Raw genomic sequence first — 17,879 nt, 5'->3', positions numbered from 1 at the left:
AGCAGGATGACAATATATAGCCTTGACGTACTCCTTTTCCTATTTGGAACCAATCTGTTGTATCTGCCTATACAACAACCTAAAACACAAAAGGAGAATTTTGTCTCAACTCAAAGTGTATTTCTCTATATTCCAGCCTTTATTATACATATAAAACTCTGCCAACAAATTGGTATTCTCCCTAATATGTCCTTAAGGGCATTTTTGTACATGTAACGAGCGTTGAACCAACGAGAGGCTGATCCAAACTCTTGTACCTGATATCTCCTGTTTTCCACCTGTCTCCTAAATAAGATTTCTCTTCAGGTTAGCAATAAATACATCTGCCAGAAAAGGATAAGTAGCAGAAAGCCTCTACCAGATATAAACTATAAGTTCAGAGTAATGATAAGTTACTAGAACACTATCACCTGTAAACAACTGGATCAAGTTATGCAAGTGTTTATACAATCATAGCAGAATCAGGAATTATTACCGGTACCTATCATACCTGGCAAGTCTGTTCACCATACGGCCGCTGAGAACAATACAGTTCTATTATCAGTGCTGATATTACATTTTATCTTAGGAGAAAATGAACAATTATAGCTTGAGTCAAGATTTTTAGTGAAGGCTCATCAATTTATAAAACGAAAAGAGCAACACATTTAAGCATTGACAACAAAAGACTTTCGAAAGACCCATCGCCCAGCTGGGATGCACTTGTCCACAGATGGTATAGGGCCATGAACATTACTAGCCAGATTATAAAGGGAATCTTCATCACTTGGAATTAGTGGAAACCTTGGAATCTAAGACAGGATTTTAGAAAATAAACTGAACAAGTTTTGCGCAAAAATCTAATTCACATGGTGAAATGCTTTATCACTTGACAGTCAACAAAATGATAGGGCTCTCACTCTGCAGAGTCAAGGCAAAGCCCTCGTCTCTTGTCTACAGATATTTATCTAATGCAATCATATTCACTGATCTATTGAACACACACTTGCCTGTATTTTTGAACACACTGAAGGTTTTTTGTTCAGATGTATTGATTATATTTGAACATGACTATATTCACAAGAATCTTAAACCACCCCTTGAGATGTGCCTCTCTGTGAAACACAACATTCCTCAAAACAATACTATAAATATATTCACTATATTTATATATTTTCCTTATGCCATGGATTTTTTTTACACCAGAATATGGTCTGGATAAGCTAGAGTATAAATAAACTGACTACCTATCGAAGAGGAAGGGAACAGGGTGGAGAAGACAAGGGGAGAAGCTATACTTGTCTGAATATAACTTGTTTTGCAGATTGGACTTTAGACTTATGTGGATGTTTAACATAAGAATAAAACAAACTTAAATCAAAATGCGTTGGCAATTTGTGTCTTCCTTTCTTTTTTCTTGATCAGTCTATCTAGAAGTTGATCAGTTTTATTGATCATCTCAGAGAACCAGCTTTTGGCCTCATTGATTTTCTCTAAGTTTGCCTGTCTCCTATTTTATTGATTTCCACTCTTATTTCTTTCCCTCTACTTATGTTGAGTTTAATTTGCTCTTCTTTTTCTAGTTCCTTAAGGTGGAAGCTTGATTTTAGACATTTTTTCCTTTATAATATAAATATTTACACAGCTATAAATTTGCCTCTAAGAATGTTGCCTATGTGTATGTGTTTGCAAAGATTTTGTTTTTGAATGATAAACCCAAAGTCTTTACTAGATACAAGAATATTCAGATTGCTATTTTCTTCTTATACCAGTTTCAGTCATTTGTGGTTGTCAGTAGCTTTTCAAGGGACACGCTGGGTGTTCAGTGCAGCTCCTCCACCCAGGCTGGCTGGAACCCAACCATCTCTGAGACTGAGTGAGCTGTGGGAATTGTTCAGCTTACAGCTTCTCATAGTTGTTCCTTCGCTGCTCTGCAAAAAAGGACTCTAGGAGTGTGCATAGCTTTAAGGGTGTTACTTCTCCCAGGCTTTCTGGGTGGAGAGAGCTAAGGAATCTGTTAGTGTATTTCTTTTCAAGATTTTTTTTTTTTAATGTGGACATTTTTAAAGTCTTTATTGAATGTTGCTACTGTTTTATGTTTTGGTCTTTTGGCCATGAGGCATGCGGACTCTTAGCTCCCCAACCAGGGATCGAACCTGCACACCCTGCACTGGAAGGCAAAGTCTTAACCGCTGGACCACCGGGGAAGTCCCTCTGTGTACATTCTCATATCTGTGTCTATTTCTTTATGTATCTATACTGAAAACCATAAATCACACCGTACCTTCAATTCCAATCCCATCCTGCAAGGTACCCTTCCCCTTTTTTTAAGTGTTCTCCCTTTCCCTTACCATATTTTTTAAGTCCTTTCTCTGACAGTGAGAAACTTGATTCCCACTGTCTTTGATACAATAAATTACATGGTGAATCCTGCCAGGGTCCAGCCCCGGTGGATCCAGGGAATTCGAAGGTGGGGACGGTGTCGGCGTCTTTGGAAAAATACATATTTAATTACAGATATAGAGAGACATTAGAAACGGATAATGTAGTAGGAGATAGTGTAGAAAAAGAGGCTGAATAACTTGGATTACGTGTAATAGCATCCATGCTCCAGATGGGAATTCAGCCAGAAAAACGGGAGCAAGAAAGAAGCGACATGGGGGAGTCAGTCTTTCCGGAAACTGATCCGATTTCTTTATTTTTGGGTTTGCTTATATACCTTTTGTTACATATAGGGATGAATACAGAGTCACGTGGGGGTCGACAGTCCTGACCTTTATCAAAATCAGGTGCTTTACATAAAAAGGTCTTAGGGATTTTATGATCCTTTCTTTCTGATAACCAAAAAACTTATTTTTCCCAAGGGTGTTTTTTCTTAAACCAGGCACCACCCTCCAAATAAAGTTGCATTTCTATAGGGTGAGGGTGTAGTGAGTTACAATCAAGAAAGGAATTTATTTAACCCAAGGTTAACATGATTAATCTTAAAGGTTAATACTTATTTCTCCTATATGCTTAAAGGTTAATGCTTATTTCTCCTATATGTTAGTTATATTCGTTATAAGGGCAGGGAACATGGAGATTTAGCAGCAAACATCAGACCAACAAATGAAAATCCTTTCACCAATGCTCCCCTTAAGATCTATTTAGTCTTAAGATAGTGATAAAGTTACATTTTTACATAGCAAGGACACAGTGATTTATAACAAAGTACAGTGATCTATTACAAAAGAGAAAATTTATTAACTCAAAAGTCTAGTATTGCTAACCTTAAAAACTACTATATTTCCTTTTCTATATTCCAAATACATTGATTAATATACTCCCAGGTGCCTAAGGATATGGAGGCCTGGCGGCAATCATTGACTCAACAAGAAGAAAAAGCCCTATGCTAATTAAGACTTTCAAAAAAAAAAAAAAAGACTTTCAAAATACTCCAAAACTCTCTGTGCTGTTTATGGTTGAGAGGTAGTAAACAATCATGTGGTAGTGGCAGGAGTATGGATAATCCTGTCACACAAGCTAGTCTGTCAGCAGAGAGGTTTGACCTGAGACATCCTTGTCCCACCCAGAGCAGGGAATTAGCAGCAATTATTGACACAACAAATGAAAAACCCTTCACCAATATAATTCCTAACCAACCCATTATACTAATAATTTCTAACTCCCCAAAAGAATTTGCCTTTAGTAAGTCTAAAACATCTTGTGCCTCTCAGATTGGAAGGCTGTAAACAATCACATGTGGCCAGACAAACCTATACAGGTGGGCTAGATAACATTCAGAGGAGTCCGTAAGCTGAAACAACTCTTGTCATGCCCAGGAATTTTTATTGCCTTGGAGCTGCACGTTTACTCCTTCTCTGAGAAAAATGGTTATGGGGGAGAGCATAAAACAGACTCTGGTTTTGGGGTAGATGCTCGGGAACAGGGGGTTTCCTGAGGCTTGATCACGCCGTTGCGTATGCCAAGCCTCCTTCCTCATGACCTTTGCCATGGGCGGAGTTCCTCACGCTGGCCCCCGGCAGAATCCCCTTGGATGTAGCTAGCCTCTTATTGCTACCGCCACTTCTCCCCATGCCCCCAGGCATCCACTCCCCTTGGGCTCCGTCAGCCCCTGAAGGATCACCTTGCTCACAAGAACTCTGTCTCATCCTTTATCTCATGCCACGTTGAACCTCTGCTCCACAGCCCTCTCAGCCCTGCTCAGACTCTGATGTCCCACGCCAGGCCGTCCCTCGGTGGGGACACCCTTCTTACCCTGCCCTGTGCATTGACTCCCTCGTGGAGACTCCTCTCGCAAAGAGTCGGACACGACTGAGCAACCAAGCACAGCACACAAATATCATTAACCTCTCACCTAAACAAAAGTGAGAATCATGACAATAATTTATATCTAACATATACCCCTCCCCCTCATATCGCTCCTTCCAGATATCTACCAAGATATCCTGGGGCTGGAGGGATAAATTCGGAATTTGAGATTAACAGATACACACTACTATATATAGAATATATATGTAAAATAGATACACAACAAGGTCCTACTGCATAGCACAGGGGACTATATACAGCATCTTGTTGAAACATTTAATGGAAAAGAATCTGAAAAAGAACATATATATATATATTATACATTTATAATATATTTTTAACTGAATCACTTTGCTGTACACCTGCAATATTAATCAACTATACTTCAATTAAAAAAATAATTTAGGGACTTCCCTGGCAGTCCAGTGGGTAAGACTCTTCACTCCCAATACAGAGGGCCTGGGTTTGATCCCTGGTTCAGACTTTATTTTTGGGGGCTCCAAAATCACTGCAGATGGTGACTGCATCCATGAAATTAAAAGATGCTTACTCATTGGAAGAAAAGTTATGACCAACCTAGATAGCATATCGAGAAGCAGAGACATTACTTTGACACCAAAGGTCCATCTAGTCAAGGCTATGGTTTTTCCAGTGGTCATGTATGGATTCGAGAGTTGGACTGTGAAGAAAGCTGAGCTCCACAGAATTGATGCTTTTGAACTATGGTGTTGGAGAAGACTCTTGAGAGTCCCTTGGACTGCAAGGAGATCCAACCAGTCCATTCTGAAGGAGATCAACCCTGGACTTTCTTTGGAGGGAATGATGGTGAAGTTGAAACTCCAGTACTTTGGCCACCTCATGCGAAGAGTTGACTCATTGGAAAAGACTCTGATGCTGGGAGGGATTGGGGGCAGGAGGAGAAGGGGACGACAGAGGATGAGATGGCTGGATGGCATCACAGGCTTGATGGATGTGAGTCTGAGTGAACTCCAGGAGTTGGTGATGGACAGGGAGGCCTGGCGTGCTGCGATTCATGGGGTCACAAAGAGTCAGACACGACTGAGCGACTGAACTGAACTGAACTGAACTAGGGAACTGGAGTCCACAAGCCACAACTAATACCTGGTGCAGCCTAAATAAATACATAAAATAAAATTTAAAAAATTAAAAGTGGAATGTATTAAAATAAAGGTTAATAGAGATGAAAATCACTACTCTGAAAAAGAAGCACCCTGAATCCAATGTTCATCATTCCCTTGATTTCCTTTGTATAATTTTATTGCATTTATATGTACATGAAAAAAGTATGTATTTTTCATGTTGTTTTCAGCTTTACAGAAAAGACACAGATGTATGTAACCTTTGGGGCCTTACTTTTTATCTTTGTATTTTATTTCTAAGATTCATCTATATTGTGTGTTTCACTATAGTTTACTCATTTTCTGTTTGTTTGTTTGTTTGTTTATTTGGCTGAGTCAGTTCTGAGATGTGGTACCCGGGATCTAGTTCCCTGACCAGGTATTGAACTTGGGCCATCTATGTTGGGAGTGCAAATCTTAGACACTGGACCACCAGGAAAGTCCCTAGTTCGTTGATTTTTGACTGGTCTATATATTTGAGTGTATGAATTTACCATAGTTAATTCATCCATTTCCCTATTGGTGGGCAATTAGTTTATGTCTCGGTTTTGTTTGTTTTATAGTTTTGTCATTTCCTTGGAATTTGAAAGCTTTTTCAGGATGTGACAGTGTGTGAATCTTTTTTCTGTTGCTCAGAAAATTTTCTAACATCTGTGTGACTTTTCCAACTTGACCCTTTTTATTTTTACTAGTCTGCTGCTGCTGCTGCTGCTGCTAAGTTCAGTCGTGTCCGACTCTGTGCGACCCCATAGACGACAGCCCACCAGGCTCCGCTGTCCCTGGGATTCTCCAGGCAAGAACACTGGAGTGGGTTGCTATTTCCTTCTCCAATGCATGAAAATGAAAAGTGAAAGTGAGGTCGCTCAGTCGTGTCCGACTCTTCTCGACCCCATGGACTGTAGCCTACCAGGCTTTTCCTTCCATGGGATTTTCCAGGCAAGAGTACTGGAGTGGGGTGCCATCGCCTTCTCCATTTTTCCAGTCTACAGCCCCTATAATAACTACTTCCACATTTTTTATATTTTCAGTAACGCTGCTATGGACATTCTTACATGTCTCTGGATGTGCGTGTCTAACAGCGTAGGTATATATCTAAGAGTGGACTTGCTGAGTCATAGTAATCTTATTGTTTTCTAAGGTTGTTGCCTGAACTTACATTCCCATCTTCAACGTTTAGGAGATATTATGGGTTTAGATCCTTTTTAATGCTTGATTGCATCAACCTTTTTGCTTTTGCCAATCAAATGTTTGTAAGAGTATCTCCTTGCAGTCTTGATTTCCATTTATCGGATCATTTGTGAAATCTCTCTTCATATTTTGTTGATGTATGTGGTTCCCACATCTTTTGCCTATTTTTCTATCAGACTTTGTGTCCCTTTCATATTAATTAATTAAAGTTCTTTATCCATTTTTGAGCTGAATTCTTTGTCAATGTGTGCCTTTTATTTTCTTAAGTTTTCCTTTGAAAAAAAAATTCTAAAGCTTAATGTAGTCAAATTGTCAATTGTCAATGTGTTCCATAGCTTGTTTGAGAAAATTTTCCCTCCTCCATGTTCTAAAGGATAGGTCTTTAAGCTCTCTGCTAAAAATTTTCCCATTTTGCTTTGGAATCTAAATTCTTAATTTTTTCTTTTTTTATGTCCTTTTTTTTGGCCACACCACAGGGCATGGGGGATCTTGCTTTCCCAGCCAGGAATCCAACCCATGCCCCCTGCATTGGAAGCTCAGAATCTTAAACCATTGGATCACTAGGGAAGTCCCTGAAGTCTTGATTTTTTGTAATTGAGTTCTACATATCATATGAGCAGGGGTTCAATTTTTCCCTACATAGATAATTACTTTTTTCAGCTCCTTTTCCATTTACCTACCACATAAAACTATTCACTCTGTCTTTAGAAATGTCCTGGCTATCTTTGGACTTTTACTTTTCCATGTACTTTTTGGAATAATCTTAACAAGTTCTATGGAAAACCATATTGAGATATTGATTGAAACTGCATCAACTATAGATCAATTTGGGGAAGATTGACATTTTAGAATAATATGCCTTTCTATCCATAAGTGTGATATATCTCTCTACTTATTTTAGGTTTTTTAAAGTATGTTCTAATAAAGATTTATTATTTTATCTTAGAAGTCTTTTATTATTTTCTCTTTAATTACATTTTCTAGCTGTTTACTGCTGGGGTATAAAAATGCAACTAACCTTTTGTGTATTAATCTTATATATTTCCATTTTGTTAAACTCTCCCATTGTTTCTAATGATTTATCTGTAGATTCTTTGGGGGCTTCTATATTATTATTTACAAATAATAAAAGCTTTATTTCTTTTTTCCAATCATTATGCCTTTAATTTATTTTTCTAACACTATTACATTGACTAAAACCTCATATACAATATTGATTAAAAATAATGATAGTGGGCATTCTTATCTTGTTTCTGAGTTTAAAGGGAATACTTTTAAAGTATCCCCTTAGAATCACGTTTGCTCTGTTATCATTATTTTTAATATTTATTTGGCTGTGCTGGGTCTTAGTTTTGGCATGTGGGATCTTTAATTGCAGTGTGTGAACTCTTCGTTGCAGTACATTGGATCTAGTTCCTGATCAGGAATTGAACCAGGGACCTGGCATTGGGTGTGCAGATTCTTAGCCACTGGACCACCAGGAAAGTCTCATTTTTTAAAATAGACATACTTAAGCAGATTTAGAAAGTTTCTTTCTGTTTCTAATTTACTATGAGTTAAAAAATAATGTATGAATATTGAATTTTATCAAATAATTTTTCTGTATCTATTAAGTATTTACATGGATTTCGGAATCTTTTAACTTAATAAATTACATTTGCAGATTTTCTAGTCATTCTTTCATTCTTTGGATAAATGCACCTTGGTCATTGTGTATTATATTTTTTATACACTTTGGGTTTGGTTTGATAATATTTTATTTAGAATTCTTACATCTATATTTATTGCCCTTTCTCATAATCTCAGTTTGTCTTTAGCATCAAAATTATGTTGGCTCTGTAAAGTGAGTGTGAAAGAGTTTGTATTAACTTGGGTTGATCTGTTCTTTGAAAGTTTGATAGACTTTCATTTTTTTTTTTTTATAGACCTTTCCTTAAAAACTTTGGGCCTAAAAAAAAACGAGAAAACCAAAACTGTGTGCCTGGGATTTGCTTAATGGAAAGATTTCAACCACTGATTAATTTTAAAACATAATAATGATCTTAGAAAGATAGCAATGAGTGGTCCCAGAGAGAGATCTTAGTTCCCTGCCCAGGAATTGAACCTGGATCAGTTCAGTTCAGTGGCTCAGTCATGTCTCTCTGCGACCCCATGAACTGCAGCACGCCAGGCCTCCTTGTCCATCACCAACTCCTGGTGTCCACCCAAACCCATGTCCATTGAGTTGGTGATGCCATCCAACCATCTCATCCTCTGTCGTTCCCTTCTCCTCTGGCCTTCAATCTTTCCCAGCATCAGGGTCTTTTCCAATGAGTCAGTTCTTCGCATCAGGTGGCCAAAGTATTGGAGTTTCAGCTTCAACATCAGTCCTACCAATGAACACCCAGGACTGATCTCCTTTAGGATGGACTGGTTGGATCTCCTTGCAGTCCAAGGAACTCTCAAGAGTCTTCCCAACACCATAGTTCAAAAGCATCAATTCTTTGGTGCTCAGCTTTCTTTATAGTCCAACTCTCACATCCATACATGACTACTGGAAAAACCATAGCCTTGACTAGACGGACCTTTGGTGTCAAAGTGATGTCTCTGCTTTTTAATATGCTGTCTAAGTTGATCATAAGTTTCCTTCCAAAGAGTAAGTGTCTTTTAATTTCATGGCTGCAGTCACCATCTGCAGTGATTTTGGAGCCCAGAAAAATATTGTCAGCTACTGTTTCCACTGTTTCCCCATCTATTTCCCATGAAATGATGGGACCGGATGCCATGATCTTCATTTTCTGAATGTTGAGCTTTAAGCCAACTTTTTAACTCTCCTCTTTCACTTTCATCAAAAGGCTCTTTAGTTCTTCACTTTCTGCCATAAGGGTGGTGTCATCTGCATATCTGACATTATTGTTATTTCTCCTGGCAGTCTTGATTCCAGCTTGAGAACCTGGATAGCCTGGGTGAACACTAGAACACCTTGTCACTAGAATCTCTGGATAAAGAGCAAAGTTCCCCTGGCTCTTACCCCCACTGGAAACAAGAATGTTTCAAGGAGGCAAGAAGTATAAAAACAGGTACAAAGTTTATCTTCAGAGACAAAGCACAACATATCAGAGCGCACACAGAGAACCAGTTTGTTTGTTTAAGAGAGAAGCAGGGCTGAGATAACACACCCGGAGATAAGAGTGTACTCTCTAATGAGCAGGAGAACAGTAAAGAGGTGATGTAAATCATTTATACAGGACAGTTCTTCAGGGTCTTGTTTCAGTTCAGTTCAGTTCAGTCGCTCAGCCGTGTCCGACTCTTTGCGACCCCGTGAATCGCAGCACGCCAGGCCTCCCTGTTCGTCACCATCTCCCGGAGTTCACTTAGACTCACGTCCATCGAGTCCGTGATGCCATCCAGCCATGTCATCCTTGGTCGTCCTTTTCTCCTACTGCCCCCAATCCCTCCCAGCATCAGAGTCTTTTTTACCTTCAGCCAATTACCTTTTTTCTTTCTTCACACCTGAATGGTCCTAGGATACTCCCCAACATGTGTGTGAATCTTTTTGCTAAGACAGATCCCACCGCAGAGGGCTGTGGGTGCATGTCCACTCTTATGGGGTGCTGCCCCATTCCTTTTTGACCCCCAAGGAGTTTTCCTGCACATGTGCAAACAGGGAAGTCTTCCTTGACCTCAGGAGCGGTCACTTTATCTCTGCTTTAACAGAGCTCAGCTTCTGCCACCAGCTTTGTCCTTGGAGTGTCTGGGTAAGAACTGAGCTTCAGTTTTACTCCATTTGACAAACACCAGATGTTCAGCCCAGGGGTCCCTCTATCTCCTACCTAGAGTATAAGACTACTCTAATTTTTCATTTCTTCTTGAGTCAGTTATGATTAAATATATTGTTTTGGAAAATCTGAATATTTTGTGCAAGTTCTGAAAATTGTTGGTGAATAGTTGTTAATCACAGCCTCTTGCCCTTTTAACCTACACTTTATCTGTGATTATCTCTATTTACATTCACAGTACTTGTTTTCATCTTATCTGTATCTTTTCTTGTGATCAATATTGCTAGAAGCTTGTCAATTTTATTCTTTTTAAAAAAATTCTTTTATTTATTCATTTTGTCAGGTTGGTTCGACATTTGGGATCTTAGTTCCCTGCCAGGGAGTGAACCTGGACCCCTTGCATGGAAGTGCGGAGTCTTAACCCCTGGAGTGCCAGGGAAGTCCTGTCAATTTTCTTCTTCTTCTTTTATTGCTATGTATTTATTTTGCCTGTACTTGGTGTTTGTTGCTACATGTGCTTTTCTCTACTTTTGGTGAACGGGTGCTACTCTCTACTCGCCGTGCATGGGCTTCTCTTACTGTGGAGCACAGACTCTAGGCTCCACAGGCTTCCCTAGTTGCTGCACTGGGCTCGAGAGCACAGACTCAACCGCTGTGGTACATGGGCTTAGTTATTCTGGGGCATGTGGGATCTTTCCAGACCATGGATAGAACCTGTGTCTCCTGCATTGACAGGTGGATTCTTTACCACTGAGCCACCAGGGAAGTCTAATTTTATTCTTTTTCAAAGAACCAATATTCACTTTTTGATCAACTCTGTTGAATCCTTTTTTTTTTAAAAAAAATCTTTTATTGGTTTCTGCTTTTGTTATCTTTTTCATTTTATTTTGTTGTTCTATTTCTAGTTTCTTAATGAGACCACTTAGCTCAGTAGTTTTAAACCTTTCCTCTACCTCAATATAAATATTTAAACAACCTGAAGCAAAGATTTGCTGTACCACATGCAATTGAGTACAATATTTTCTATCATTCTGTTTTGGTTATTTTAAATTTCCATGATGACTAATTGTGTGTGTGTGTGTGTGTGTGTGTGTGTGTGTGTGTGTGTGAGTCTCTCAGTCGTGTCCAACTCTGTGTGACTCCATGGACTGCAGTCCACCAGGCTCCTCTCTCCATGGAATTCTCCGGACAAGAAAACTGGAGTGGGTAGCCATTCCCTTCTCCAGGGGATCTTCCTGACCCAGGTCTCCTGCACTGCAGGCATATTATTTACCACTGAGCCAGCAGGGAAGCCCAGATGACTAATTTTACACATGCTATTTAGTAGTATGTTTAAAGGTTTCCAAGTAAGTAGGGATTTTAAACTTACCTTTTTGTAATTAACTTCTAACTTAATGAAGTTTTATGCAGAGATTCGGATCTACATAACACCAATGCATTGAAAAATGTATTGGGGTTTTCTATATCAATTTTTGTTAAGTGTTTTGGGTGACTGAAAAAAAGAAATTGCTTTCTCTCACTGTTAGATACAGGACACTCTCCATATTTATTATTATATCAAATTTGTTAATCATGTTAATGCTTTCTATATCTTTGATAAATATTCTTCTGCTTGACCCATCAATATTCAAGAGAGATATGTTGAAATCTCCCACTTTGATGATACATTTATGAATTTCAGGAGTTCCCTGGTGGGCTAGTGGTTAGAATTTGGTGCTTTCACTTCTATGGCCAGGGTTCAATCCCTGGTCAGGGAACTGAGATCTCACCAGCTATATAGCATGGCCAAATAAAGAAAAAGAGTTCCGCCCTATATCTTTATCCATTTGTCTTATATACTTTATTACTTGCATACAAGCTTAAAGTTGCTATAACTTCTTAGAGAATTATGTGTCATCATATGGTGAATGTCTCCCCCTTAATAGCATTCTTTATCTTAAGGACCATTTCATCTAATAATATCATTACACCCATCTTTCTTTTAGTTTATATTTGCCTGATACGTCATTATCCATCCTTTTACCTTTAACATTTGTGTGTTTTTATGTTTTTAGGGGCATTTTACGTGAGATGTTTTTTGTTTTCTTTTGGCTTCACTGAGTCTCACCTGGGGCATGCAGGATCTTTAGTTGTGGCATGTGGGATCTAGTTCCCTGACCAGGGATTGAACCCGGGCCCCCTGCAGTAGGAGCACAGAGTTTTAACCACTGGACTGCCAGGGAAGTCCCTGTCCTGATTTTTTTAGCTCAAGTGTCCATCTTACTACTCCTGACTACAGGCAGCTGCCTCTGCTGTCCTCTCTTTGGCACAAACAAGGGAAGAAAGCAGAGAACTCGTCTCCTATTCCTACTGTGATGCTTCAACAGATCATCTTCAAGCACCCCCGAGCTTTCTTCTGTTTCCCGTACCTAACATTTCAGCTTAGAGCCTCTACAGCAATCTGCTCTTTCATGTGGTTGGTGTTGTGGTTTCCTCCTCCAGTATAGCCTCATTCTCCTCTGTCTTCCAAGCAGTTCCTCGTCAAGTCCAGAACACTCCTTGTTTTCCAGTGTTGCATAGTGTTCATGTGTGTACGCATACACACACACGTGAGCACATGCCCGTGTGTGTGTGTCTGCCTACCTCTTGTCTGATCCAATAACTGTGATGTATATTCACGAAAAGAATGCAAGTGTGCTCAATCACTTCAGTCATGTCCGATTCTTCGCAACCCCATGGACCATAACCACTAGGCTCCTCTGTTCCCGGGATTTTCCAGGCAAGAAAACTGGAGTGGGTTGCCATGCTCTCCTCCAGGGGATCTTCCCAACCCAGGGACTGAGCCTGTGTCTCCCACATTGTAGGTGGATTCTTTACCCACTGAGCCACCTGAGAAGCCCTCATGAAGAGAATAATCAGTCTTATTTTTAAGTATCTAAACCTATTCTAGGACTTTATCTGAAGAAACAACAGAATAGCAGTCAGTTTTATTTCAAAGATCTCCTTTGTATCAGTACTTACATAATAGAATTAATACTTGAGAAAGTAGCAAATCATCTTTCCAAGTACATGCCTTTCTTTCTATTTGGCTTGAAGCATTCACCTGCCTAGAGGCGGAAGAGGAGGTGTGAAAAGGAGAAACAGTACTAGTAAATTTCATTGTAATTCATAATTTCTAAGACTGACATGTCGGGATTTCCCTGGCAGTTAGTGGTTAAGACTGTACTTCCACTGCAAGGGGCATGGGTTTGATAACTGGTGGGAACTAAGATCCCACGTGCCTCACAGTGCAGCCAGGGGAGGAGGAGGAAAGACTTAATTTCTTTCTTTGAAATTTGGGTGTGTTCTACAATCAGTGTTGTCTGACAACAGTTGTTGGCTAGGCAATAGCCATAATATGATTGTCATTGTCTGAACATACCCAAACTTGGTCTGGAAACCTACTGATATCTTCTACAAGCCTTTTTAGGGGGATGGCTTAAATGGTAAAGAATCTGCCTGCAATGCAGGAGACTGTGCTTTGATCCCTGGGTCAAGAAGATCCCGTGGAGAAAGAAATGGCAATCCACTCCAGTATTCTTGCCTGGGAAATCCAAAGGACAGAGGAGCCTGGTGGGCTACAGTCCATGGGGGTGCAAAGAGTTGGACACAAACTGAGTGACTGACACTACAAATCTTTTTAAAGACTGGGGAGGAGCAGCATAAAAACTTGCAGGATCGGTGTCATCAGTTTGTAAGAAAATCCCAGAAGCCGTAGCAGATCTCTTAGCTCTGGGTTGAGACCCTGTGTCAACAACACTTTTGATGCACAGACAATACTGTGGAAAAAGACATAATCATCACTAACTCTGAGTTGAAAGGGATTCAGAAGAAACATTCTCTGCATCAGCTTCTTCTGTAAAGAAGTTACAGGAATACTTTCCAATTTACTTTGCTTATATTTTTCTTTCTACCTATGCACAAGAGTGATCCATGATAAAAATGTATGTCTGAATAAGTCTAAAAAGAGCTTTTCCGATAAATATAAACCAACATTCTAAATGATAAGAAACCATTGTTCATAACATAATTAGCAGCTTGTTTTTCTTCCTTAGGAGTAGCTAAAATAACAGTGCATTTTTCAACTGATGTCATTCATTTCAGTGAAATGCAAAATCGTGGATAGACTGAAGAGAGAAGAAATTAATATCCAGCTTCTGACATTCAAAATAAAATTATGCAGCAAGATATTAGCCTTGCAAAATGAGTGTTTGTCTTAAGAGAAGATCTTCTAAATTCTTTTCTTTTGATACTAGGCACATGAGCATTTCAACAGCCAAGCCCAGAGGTTTCAGCCTGTGGGGTCTTCTATCTCAAAGAGGAGAAGATAATCTTTCTGGATCTGGAAGGCAGGCCAGGAGTCTTGCTGCCCCACCCTGAAGGGAGGTGAGGGAGAGCAGGGCGGAATGTCATCTGTCTCAGGCCCTGGGGAAAGTAGGAGATGAAAGCGATGAAGGAGGAGAGGAGGAGAGCAAGACAGGCTGAAAGGAGACCCAAGTTTGGTAAGTCAATAACACAGTGACACCCATGATGAAAGGGGCTATGCCTCTCTTCTGGCTTGGAGCTCCTGGTGGCGGCTCGCTCAAAGAAAGCCCTATGGGACTTCCCTGGTGGTCCAATAGTTAAGACTCGCCCTTCCAATTCAGGGAGTATGGGTTCGATCTCTGGTGGGGGAGCTAAGATCCCACATGCTTCATGGCCAAAAGACTAAAACATAAAATGGAAACAAATTCAATAAAAACTTATAAAAAATGGTCCACATCAAAGAGAAAGAACGTCCTGTATCAATGTGACACACAGTCACATCAAATTAAGGTGTAGTTTGGCAGGTGAAGGGGCCCGGCCGTTAAAGCTCCGGGGCTACTGCAGCACACACCTGGGACGATGGGATCCTGACCTAGCCGAGAGGGCCTTGTGGGTTCCAGCATCCTCCTGTCCATGGTTGTTCGGCAGCTAGTTGTGATTTCAGCGCTCTCGCAGGAGGAGATAGGCACATGTCCTTCTACTTTGCCATCTTGATTTGATTTGAGAGTGCCTGGTGAAGTTGCTGGAGAGAATGACTGTGATGCAACATCCCCTACATTCAGAAGGGACCTGAGCCAATGACGGCGAAGGCCCCCGAGTCTCCCTTCCATCCCTGTCCTGGGGTCCCAGAAGCCACACCCCGTCCCCTTCTGCTCCTCAGTCACCATCTTGGACAGGAGTGGAAGACAGACCATTTTTCTTAGAAAGCCTGACCTTGCATGTAAAGTAAACTTTTTTTTTTTCCTTAGAGGCTGGGAGACTGACACCAGCCAGGAAATAGGACTTAGGAAGACGGGAAAATGAAAGAGCTATATTTTTTCTTCACATATAAGCTAAGTCAAGACCCTGATACATTTATAAAAATAAAAGCTTGGAACTGAAATATACTGCAATAGGAGAATGGTTTAATAAATTATTTCATAACCATTTTACATGGCTATGACAATTATCTTTGTGGATTATTTTAATTATACAATAAGTTGATGTCATGGAATCAATGTGTATATACTGAAAGATCTCAGTTATATATAAAAAACAGACTTGAGGAAAGTCATAAAAATGTTAACAAGGGTTATTTTATTTTAAAAAACATTCATTTGAGAAATCTGTTTAGTTGCAACATGTGAGGTCTTAGTTGTGGCATGTGGGATCTAGTTCAGGGATAGAACCCAGCCCCCCTGCGTTGGGGGCACAAGGATTAGCCACTGGACCATCAGGGAAGTCCCAACAATAGTTATTTTGAAAGAAGTTATTTTCTATAATGACTGTGTAGATCTGAAAAAAAAAAAAGATAAAAATTTAAAATCTTACAGAGCAGTGTTACAAATGGATTTCTAAAGCCCCTTGCTCTTCTCAAATCAACATACGCCAACCGGAACAGGATGTGGGTGACGTAGCTGTGGGAAATGGTCACTCTTCCCTGTTTCCCAATATCTAGTCCAAGGAGGACAGTTTGCAAGGAAAAGTCAACAGGATATCTCTATAACACCATCCCTCAGAGCAGAAATATAACGTTTCTCAAAGATCATTGTCACACATTGTTGCTTAATACCACCCATTTCTTTATGAACACATTAGTGAGCAGTTTTCCAGTCAGATTGGCATGCATTCCCGCAGGTCTAGGAAAACCCCTGACTCTGGCATTCTGACCCTCAGAGATGATTTACTTCTGCCTGGGGTACCTGCTTCTCTGGTGGCTCAGTCGATAAAGAATCTGCCTGCAATCCAGGAGACCTAGGTTCTATCCCTGCGTCGGGAAGATCACCTGCAGAAGGAAATGGCAACCCACTCCAGTGTTCTTGCCTGGGAAATCCCATAGACAGAGGAACCTGGTGGGCTACAGTCATGGAGTCACAAGAGTCAGGCATGTCCTAGTGAGTCTGAGTGAACTCCAGGAGATGGTGATGAACAGGGAGGCCTGGCATGCTGCAATTCATGGGGTCGCAAAGAGTCGGACACAACTGAGTGACTGAACTGAACTGAACTGATCACCATGGGGTATCTAAGACAAACATTGAAACACAAACAAAATGTGACCAGATCCCCAAGCAGATAGCCTGAGAAGAATTACAAAAGGGAACTTGCCCTACTTGTTTTTGGAATACTTCATAGAACTACAAAAATTAAAACAGTATTGGTACTACACAGATCAGTGGACCAGAATAAAAAAGGCAAGAAATATTTACACATAGTTTCCACATTATGAAAAGAAAACTGATATGACAAAGATGGTATTTCAAATAACCTCTCAGGGATGTATTTAGTTCTGAATCAGGAGGAGCTATTATAGATTCATAAGAATTAGCTCACATTTAATCACTGTGAAGTCAGGTGGGCCTTAGGAAGCATCACTATGAACAAAGCTAGTGGAGGCGATGGAATTCCAGTTGAGCTATTTCAAATTCTAAAAGATGATGTTATGAAAGTGCTGCACTCAATATGTCAGCAAATTTGGAAAACTCAGCAGTGGCCACAGGACTGGAAAAGGTCAGTTTTCATTCCAAGCCCAAAGAAAGGCAATGCCAAAGAATGCTCAAACTACCGCACAATTGCACTCGTATCACATGCTAGTAAAGTAATGCTCTAAATTCTCCAAGCCAGGCTTCAGCACGTGAACTGTGAACTTCCTGATGTTCAAGCTGGTTTTAGAAAAGGCAGAGGAATCAGAGATCAAATTGCCAACATCCGCTGGATCATCGAGAAAGCAAGAGAGTTCCAGAAAAACATCTATTTCTGCTTTATTGACTATGCCAAAGCCAGCCTTTGACTGTGTGGATCACAATAAATTGTGGAAAATTCTGAAAGAGATGGGAATACCAGACCACCTGACCTACCTCTTGAGAAACATGTATGCAGGTCAGGAAGCAACAGTTAAAACTGGACATGGAACAACAGACTGGTTCCAAATAGGAAAAGGAGTACGTCAAGGCTGTATATTGTCACCCTGCTTATTTAACTTATA

The sequence above is a fragment of the Ovis canadensis genome, chromosome 18, assembly GCF_042477335.2.
Source record: "Ovis canadensis isolate MfBH-ARS-UI-01 breed Bighorn chromosome 18, ARS-UI_OviCan_v2, whole genome shotgun sequence".
Lineage (NCBI taxonomy): Eukaryota > Metazoa > Chordata > Mammalia > Artiodactyla > Bovidae > Ovis > Ovis canadensis.
Note: the sequence above shows the minus strand (reverse complement) of the source record.